A 9,694-nucleotide genomic window follows, 5' to 3' on the forward strand; every position below is an offset into this window, starting at 1 on the left:
CTCCGAGGCTCTTTCTGCATCCGTTTAGCTGACGCTCCTCCTTCCTTCCGGTTCAGGTTCAGTGGGTTATGTGAGAGACTCACTGAGAGATGCTTTTAGATGAAAATCACCTGGCGCCCCTGAGGAAGATGCTGCTGCCCTGGGTTCATGCTCTGGGTTTATATAGATTGATACTTGCATTTTTAACACCGATTTCGGTTTCTAAAGATTTGTTTATTTTTATTTGAGTGGCTTGCCTTCATGACTATATGAACAATCTATGCATACCTGGCGTTTTCAAAGGCCAGAAGAGAGGATACCCTGGAACTGGAATTAAAAGTAACTGTGAGTGGGCTCTGGGAGCCAAATCCAGGTCTTTGGTGTTTTTAACTGCTGACTCATCTTTCCAGCCCCACATACTTTTGTTTTGTTTTGTTTTGTTTTGTTTTGTTTTGTTTTGTTTTGTTTTGTTTTGTTTTGCTTGAGACATGGTCTCACAATGTAGCTCCGCCTGGCCTGGAATTCACTAGGTAGACAAGGCTGAACTCTCTGAGATCCACCTGCTTCTGCTTCCTACTGGCTGGGATTAAAGGTGTGTGATACCACATCCAGACAGTTTTGGTTCAAAACTTTTGTCTAGCCAGCTGTAGTACAGCAATTGGAAATCTGAGGCAAGCAGAGGACCACAAGAAACAGACCACAAGAAAGACCTGGAAAGCATAACAAGACCCTATCTCAAAAAAACCAATAGCTTTACATCTAGGTTTACAAGCAAAGCTGGCTTGCTGGCTTCATAGTGTGGATTAGAATGTGTTCTCTCTACTATATTCTGCAGAGCTGATGTTCTTTCTAAACTATTTCTAGAATTTACCAGGAGAACCATTTGAGCCTGAGGTTTCTCAGTGGAAACGTTTTATTTAGACTTCTTTAATAAGCAAGGGCTAACTGTTCAGGTTGTCAATTTCCCCTCTGGGAAAACTTTAGTCATTTGCTTCTTTCATGGAATTTGTCTGAACCAGGCCTGGCGGCACAAACCTGTAATCACAGCACTCAGAAGGTGCAGACAGGAGGTTCATGAGTTCAGGACCATCCTCAGCTATCTAGGGATTTCGAGACCCTGCTCCAAAGTAAAGCAGTGTCAACAAAGGATTAACTTCGTTTTGCTACATTGAATGCAATGAAAGTCATTGCTGACATCACTTGTGAGTTTGAACTCTGTAGAGCTGTAGTGATGCCTCCTCGTTCGTGCCTGGGACTAATAACTTGTGTCTTCTGGCTTTTGTTTCCAATATGCCAGATGTGCATCAACTCCACTTGTCTTCTTAAGATGCACGATTTGGTTGATCTCTTCTATCCCCTATATATTTCCTCTCCCTACCTTGCTTACTTAAAATTAATTTTCTTCTGATATCTAAAGGAAAGTGCTGCTTTCTTTTCTAATATAGAAACTTAGTTCTGTGGTTTCCCCTAAACGCTGCTTCAGCTTCATTCCACAGAGCATTATAGGCTTTATTTTTATTTACTGCAAAGGACTGTGGAATTTCCTCTTGTACTTCGTCTCTGAAGCATGGGTTATTTGGTTGCATTTAGTCTACAAACATAAACGTTTCAAGATCTATTTTTTTAAAAAAACAATTCCAAAGATTTTATTTTATTTTAATAAATAAATGCCAAGGCCATGAGTTTGGTTCATTCCCTCACTAGCTCTTAACTTATTTAACCATTTAATTAGTCTACCACTTGGTTAGTTTCCTCTCTTCAGTCCTGGCCCACCTCTTTCTTAGCTTCTTCCTGAGTTCATCTACCTGTTCATTTCGTGTTTTCTTCTCAGTCCATCTCCTCATCTTCTAGGTCTGTCACCCCTCTTGTCTCTCATTGCCCTCCCCAAGTCTCTCTTTTATCTCTTACTATTTCCCAGAATCTTCTCTCTCTCCCTACCAGTGTCCCACCTCCTATTTCCTGCCTCAGCTCATTGGCCAGCAGCTTTTTTATTGATAGGTAATGTTTATAAGAAATTCTCTCTACATTCCCCCTTTTAGGCCAATAAAAGTCTCTTTCCCTTGCATCAATAAATTATATACAATATTAACAATTATTAAAACCGTCAGGTAAGAATTATATTTACGAAGTCTAGTCCATTTGTATTTGGCAACTTTGAAGAAAGTACTCTATTATCTATCTCGATGAGTTAGATTTCTGTACTTACATCATTTTCTATCATAACTTGTAGTAACACTTTCTATTATAACTTATAACATTTTGCTAAATCTTAAAAATTTAAGCTTAATTGTGAGACTGTCTAGTCTTCAACCCCATCAGAGATCTGAGAAGTAATAAATATTACCAGAGTATGCCGGAAGTGTAGAGCAAGCAGAGAAATGACAGAGAAAGCTAGCTTCCTAGACAGTCCCCCCAAATGTCCCTGAGTCATAGGAGAATCAGCCTCAGCCTTCTGTCCCAATGTATGACAGACTTTTTGTGAAGCAGGAATCCTGAAGGGCTCACCTACCTTGTCCTTGCAAAGCTTGGTAGTCACTGACCTCACTGAATCTTGTTCATTCCTTTTGGACATTAATTTGTCTGCAATTGATGCAAGGGTGTTTCAAAGATTTTTGTTTTATTTTTAGTTGTGTGTATATGAGCATGTCTCTGTGTGGGTATGTGTGTGAGTACAGTGTCCAAGGAGGCCACAAAAGGTTACAAACAATTGTGAACTCCTATCATGGGTGCTGTGAACAGAACTGGGGTTCTTTGTAAGAGCGGCAAACATTCTCAACCTCTTGAGCCATTTCTTGCACCCCCAGATTTCCCTCTTGTACTCTGATTTCAAGTTTAGCTCCAGTTTTACCAGAAATCATACTTTTTATTATTTTAATAAATTCAGACTTGTTTTCTGGTCTAAAATATAGCCTGTCCTTGTAAATGTATGATATGCAACTTACATATTCTGTTGTTGTCTAATATATGTCTTAGTAAATATAATTGGGTGATAGGGTCTTTCACACCTTCACTACATTTTTATTTTTCTATTGAATACTAACAGAGGGATGAAAAGATCTCCAGGTATAATTTGGTATTTGTTTTATTTTTTATGGTTCTATTTTGGCTTCAAGTATATTTTAGCTCTGAAATGAGTCGGTAAACTTCCAGGGTTATATCTTCTTTTATGAGAGGACCCCCACGCCCCTGGGAAGGTCCCTGTTTCCCAGTTATGTGAGCTCTTGCTCTGCCTGGCAGTGGAGAGGCTTTTGCTGCCCCTCCTGAGCTCAGACAGGTTAAGTCCATTTCTTTCTGGAAGCAGCTGCATGAGATGCTTGTATAGATCTGTCCTGAGTCTCGGAGTCTCTGCAGCTCTCTGTCGATTGTTCTCTGTGCAGATCTCTCCTCCCTGGTTCTGTTCACTGAAAATTCTCTCCTCAGCTCAGGGAACCCTGGTCTTTGCCTCAGTTCCCCTTCTTTGTGCTGCAGCCCAGAAACTCTCCTGACAGCAAACAGAGACAATTATAGGGTTCTCACTGCTTGCTGCTTGTCTCCCAGGGTGAGCTGGCTTTCTTCCCCTGATACCTGATGCCCTGAAAACTGCTGCCTAACCTATTTTTCTGGATTAAAAGTAAAAGTATGCAAGTGGTTCTGTAAACATCTGCTTTGTTGCTTCTCCCTGCTGCACAGCGTCCCATAGTGAATATCCATCACCGTTTGCTTCTTCATTTCTCTAAAGAGGAATAATTAAGCTACCAAACTACTGCTACACAAATAACTGTGCAACAGTCTGAAGTGTGCTCCCCTGTGAGCCCCAGTGAGAGTGTTTACCGAACAGACTCCAAGGGAACTCATTAGGGGTGTCTTTTGACTTCCTTAGGCAAGCCTATCATGTCTCAGAGATCCTATACCGTCTGTCTCCCATTCAGTGCTTTCCCTCTCTACAGCAATCACCTGCACTTGTTATCCCCACTTTCTAATCGTTATTCTGATAAACACAAGTGGAATCTCAATGTTGTTCAATTTCTCCTCTTTATTGGTGAGTTTGAGAGCCCCTTGATGTATCTGGAAGCACTTGGGATTTACCTTTATGCTTTCAATTTACAAGAGAGATTCATTTAACCGTAGCTTCTTTATTCCTTTTGATATTTTGCAGTTATTTATTTATTTATTTATTTATTTATTTATTTATTTATTTATTGGTTTTTCGAGACAGGGTTTCTCTGTGTAGCCCTGGCTGTCCTGGAACTCACTTTGTAGACCAGGCTGGCCTCGAACTCAGAAATCCGCCTGCCTCTGCCTCCCGAGTGCTGGGATTAAAGGCGTGCGCCACCACGCCCGGCTTCGCAGTTATTTATATGTTGTGTGAATATGAATCATTTATTGGATTTGGACATTGTAAACATTTCATCTTCCATCTCTTACCCTCATCTTGATGCAAATGACCCCCAAACCACACTCTTCAGGGCTGTGCTGCCCAGTCACTGAGATAATAGGCGTAACGGAGAGCAATGTCTGGAACACATTAAGTATTCAAACATGTCACATAACATTTTCAGCGTTCGAGAAGTCCCCTGATCTAGGCATGGGGTCACAAGCCTGTAATCCCAGCCGCACCGGGAAGGCTGAGGATCCTGGGCACAAGACCAGCCTGGACTGCAGAGTGAGAACCTGTCTTTAAAAACAGCAGGAGCAGCAACAAAAATAATGCAACCTAAAGATATGCAGGAAACGTATCTGGGCTCTCTGAATCCTTACAATATCCCACAAACATAAAGGCACCTGTGCCACTGTGAGCCCAGGCAAAAAAAGTGAGACAGGGTAGGCTTTTAGGGATCATCTGGCAACATAGAGGTCATCTCCTTGAATGTAAGGCTCTGAGCACTGGTATCAGAAGCCTAAGGCAATTCACAGGAGCTACTGAAGTTCAAGTTGGAATTCCTTATAGAGTCTACACTAAGGACAAAGATGCATTTGGTTGGATTCCTGGCCTTCACCTCACCCCCTTTTATAGTTTTCTGCCCAAGTCACCATCTCTGCTTTCCACGATGGGAGAGTATCAACCTTAGTCATCAGGACAAGGAGACTCTCTCCTTACTCACCTGAATGATGCGATGGCCTCTTCCCTATTCATCTTATGAGAAAGTCTTTTTTTTTTTTTCCAAATCAACAATGGCTAGCCCACAAGGGCCTATACTCTAGGAACTTCCTCATCATGTGAAACTCTTGTGCACATCCCTGTTCATCCAGGACGCCCGACATTCCTGAAACCTGACTCTATCACACCCTTCCCCTTCATGCTAATAGTGAATTAGCTAATTATGTCAGGCTGTGAGGTTGAGCAATCCACCAATGGGGTGAGGCACAATCACTGCTTGGGTTAGGATAGAAACAAGGTGAGCTTCCTGCCTGAAGCATGCTTGCTCATCTGGTTTGGGTCTTGGTTCATGCTTTTGCAGAAGTAAAGATTGCCTTACCAAGTTTACTTTCACTTTGTTCATCTGTTTCTTTTTTTTTTGTTTTGTTTTTGTTTTTGTTTTTTCGAGACAGGGTTTCTCTGTGTAGCCTTGGCTGTCCTGGAACTCACTTTGTAGACCAGGCTGGCCTCGAACTAAGAAATCCGCCTGCCTCTGCCTCCCGAGTGCTGGGATTAAAGGCGTGCGCCACCACACCCGGCTCATCTGTTTCTTTGTAAGACACCAAGAATATCCTTTTCCAACAACCTGTGAAGGGCAACACCTTCCCTGCTCACTTGGATGGGGGAGGATTTTAGTGGTTCATCTAAACAGAACATCTTACCCACTCACCTGGTTGGGAAAACACATCCCTGGTCATGTAGGGCTACATTTTTGTTTACACCTCTCCACTCCTGAGAATCTGTGGTGGCATATCACTGTGCCTGTGATGGCTCCTAATGTCCTTCCCTAGGTAGGAACCTGCCTTTCTGGCCTACCTGACTTGTTTTTCCTCTCCATGAGCCCCAGTTTTTCATGTACAACGTGCTTTTCTGTGCTCTGTCAGGCTGCCTTAGTCTACTGGGCACCTCTCTGCTATGCTTGGCGTACTAAGTGGCTCTACTTTCAACATACCCACTGTTTCCCAACACTTAGGCACCTGCTCAAGCCTTCCCAAGTGAATCACTGCACAGGTGACTTCCTGATCATAATTTGGCAAACATAAAACAGATATTGAATTCAATAGTAGTTCTTAGACCAACTGTATTAGGAATTGCTGATCTGTTTTTTTTTTTTTTTTTTTTTTTTTCCGAGACAGGGTTTCTCTGTATAGCCCTGGCTGTCCTGAAACTCACTTTGTAGTCCAGGCTGGCCTCGAACTCAGAAATCCTCCTGCCTCTGCCTCCCAAGTGCTGGGATTAAAGGCGTGCACCACCACTGCCCGGCGCTGATCTATTTTTAATTAAAACATTATATATATATATATATATATATATATATATATATATATATATAAAACAAGTTACATATAACCTTTTGTTATACACACACACATACACACATACATACGTACATATATGGTCTATTTCCAATAAATATAAGCTATTTGAGAAATTGAATTTTAGAGAGCAGTTTGTGGAGAATTGTTCAATTTCAAATCCGAGCCTTCCACAATGCCTTCCTCAACTTAAACTTTAAGCCAAAAGTTTCTTTTTTTCCACTAAATTGTTTTTGTTATGTATTTGTCACAACAACGAGAAAAAAATAAAATGTGTATTAACTATACTTAAAATACCTCTTAGTGGTTGGCCTGTTTCGTGTTAGATAAATGTTTCCATCTAACAGAAAACCGCTCCACAGGTGGTATGAAAGCAATAAGAGACAAAAACGCTAATGCTTCCCCCGACCCTGTACAGATTCATTCTGCACATTCTGCCATTTACCAAAAGCACAAATAGGCTGAAATCCTCAAAGATGTTGTCATGAGTGTATTTGAATAAGCTTACCTGTCATGCTTTGGTTTTGTCTGGTCCTGTCTTTTTTCTTTTTCTTTCTCCCTGCTCCCTCCCTCTTTCCTTCCTTCCTGATAAGGCTGATCTTGAACTCACAGTCCTCCTCAACGGTTTTTTTTTTTTTTTTTTCAAGAGCTAGAATTACCAGTGTGTATCACCAGGACTGGCAACTTTACCTAAATTAAAGATTTATTTATTTATTTATTTACTATTCTATGCATTTGAGTGATCTATCTCCATATACATCTGCATGTGACAAGAGGGCGTCAGATCACATTTTAGATGGTTGTGAGCCACCATGTGGTTGCTGGAAACTGAACTTAGGATTTCTGGAAGAGCAGAAATCAGCACTCCTAATCGCTGAGCCATCTCTCCAGCCCCCCTCTTACCTAAATGAAATGTCAACTAAAAAATGAGGAAAATTGACATTTGTATTTTGCCTTCACTGGTTTCTTCTCTGTTGTTCTTCCTTTATATGGGTTTGTGTTACTGATGTTATCACTAACCCCATCATAAGAACTTGCTTCAGTATCTTAGGGTTGGGAATATATTTCAGTCGATATAGTGCTTGTCTCCCATGCATGCAAACCAGGTTTGGATTCCAGCACTTCAAAACGCAACTAAACAAAGCTAAAAGGGGAATGAAGAACTTCTTTCAATGCTCCTGGCAGGCTGGGTCCACTGTGTGTGTTCCCATTGCCTTGTGAGGATTTTTAAGGACATAGCCCCAGCATGGAGGTGGCTATGTCTCTCGACATTTCACTCCATATCACTGTCTTATTTGTGCCATTTCTGAAACAAAGCTGTAAATAATTGTCCTTGCTTTCTGTGTGAAATACTTTCCTCTTCTTTCAAGAGTTTTAGAAAATGTCTTTTTGGTTTGGTTTTGCATTTATCTTGCCTAATGTTTCCTGTACCTTTCGTTTGACATCTAACAGTAATTGGGAGGAATTCTGAGGCGTATGCCTCAGATGTTTCTTCTATTCCTCTCTTTATTTACTCTTTTCTTGGTATTCCTGTCAGAAGTACTCACACCTTCTCAGTTGCCCACATAGCTCTCTGTTCATTTCCTCTGTTCTAGTCAGGCCTCTGCTCTGCTTTTTATTTTTTTATTTTTATTGAGGGCAGGCCTTCTTAGGAAAAGCATAACATGTGGTACAGGTTACAGCAGCCTCCCTCTCTGCCTACTATGCATTCCTGGGAAGTGTTTCTTAGATCTTCTCTGAAAGAGTTCTGTAGACCCCTTGGAGCTGGAGTCTCACAAAGTATGTAGTTTCACACTGGATCCTCTTGGCATGCTGAGTCTCTTTTACTTCATCAACTAGGGGCCAGGTTGTTCTGCTGTGGTCTCTGCTTTGCTGAATTAATGATTCTTTGTTTTCTTCTGTCTGTCTCTCTAGTTTATCTGGAAGTGGCATTTCCCTGGTGACCTCGATTCTCTGACATATCCTTAGATCTGCTGATTTTTCTAGGTGTTTTATCAGCATATTACTGTGGTTGCTAGGACGGAGTGTCCCCATTAATTATCTTTTTGAGCATGCCATCTGTTTCCTACTGGGATCCCAACTAACACAGTAATTGGTAGCAGAAATGGTCCCAGGAAACAGACTTTTGGAGTGGGATTCTAGTACAGAGAGATGAGCACATGGATATCCTTGCTGGAGCGAGTGAAACATTGGGAGTTGGTATCACATGGAGGAGACAAACTCCCTTCAGTGATGGCAAGGGACTGCCATAGCAGAGGGATAATGGAGTAGATAAGGGCTAAGGCACTTAGTTGTTATGATAGTAGATGTCTACTGAAGAGAATGGGATGGCCACTTGTGTCATTTCTGGGAGCTATACACACAGAATAAAACAAACATAACCAAGAATCCTCTTCTCTTTCCATTGCAGCTCAACTGGTGAGAGTCTCCTCTCCCAGAAGCTACTTAGTCCTTTTTATACTGCTGGGGATGAAATGTAAGAATAAAGTTTCTATTTTCCCAGATATAGGACCTAGATATAGGACCTCCTAAGGCTCAAAAGAGAATGTTTTAAGTCATAAAAGTGTCATACAACATACAAGCATGCAAGTACACACATAAAATAAATAAATAAAATATAACAAATAACAAAGATATGAGAAACTCTTTTTTGTCTGTCAAAAGTAGTTATCACAGCCAGGCGTGGTGGCGCACGTCTTTAATCCCAGCACTCTGGGAGGCAGAGGCAGGCGGATTTCTGAGTTCGAGGCCAGCCTGGGCTACAGAGTGAGTTCCAGGACAGCCACGACTACACAGAGAAACCCTGTCTCGAAAAACAAAACAAAAAAAGTAGTCATCCCAATAAACTTCGCTGTTTCCCAGAATTCCCTTTTCCCCTTTGAATCTATTAGCTAATCTAACAATGGATTAATCTTCATGTCAAGAATAAAAGACAGCCAGGTGTGGTGGCACACGCCTTTAATCCCAGCACTCGGGAGTCAGAGGCAGGCCGATTTCTGAGTTCGAGGCCAGCCTGGTCTACAAAGTGAGTTCCAGGACAGCCAAGGCTATACAGAGAAACCCTGTCTCTAAAAAACAAAAACAAACAAACAAAAAGAATAAAAGACAGATGTCATTTCGGTAAGTGCATTCAGTATCCCTGTTTGGGTTCTGGCACGCTCTTTTTGCAAAAAGAAATCACCTTGCCAAATTCTTTCACTCTGTTCATGTGTTTCTTTGTGCAACACCAAGATTGTTCTATTCCCAATAAAAAAGACAACATAGGAACATATGGGAGAGGGTT

This window comes from Mus caroli, unplaced genomic scaffold (assembly GCF_978045245.1).
Source record: "Mus caroli unplaced genomic scaffold, Mus_caroli_1 scaffold_8, whole genome shotgun sequence".
NCBI classification, from domain to species: Eukaryota; Metazoa; Chordata; class Mammalia; order Rodentia; family Muridae; genus Mus; species Mus caroli.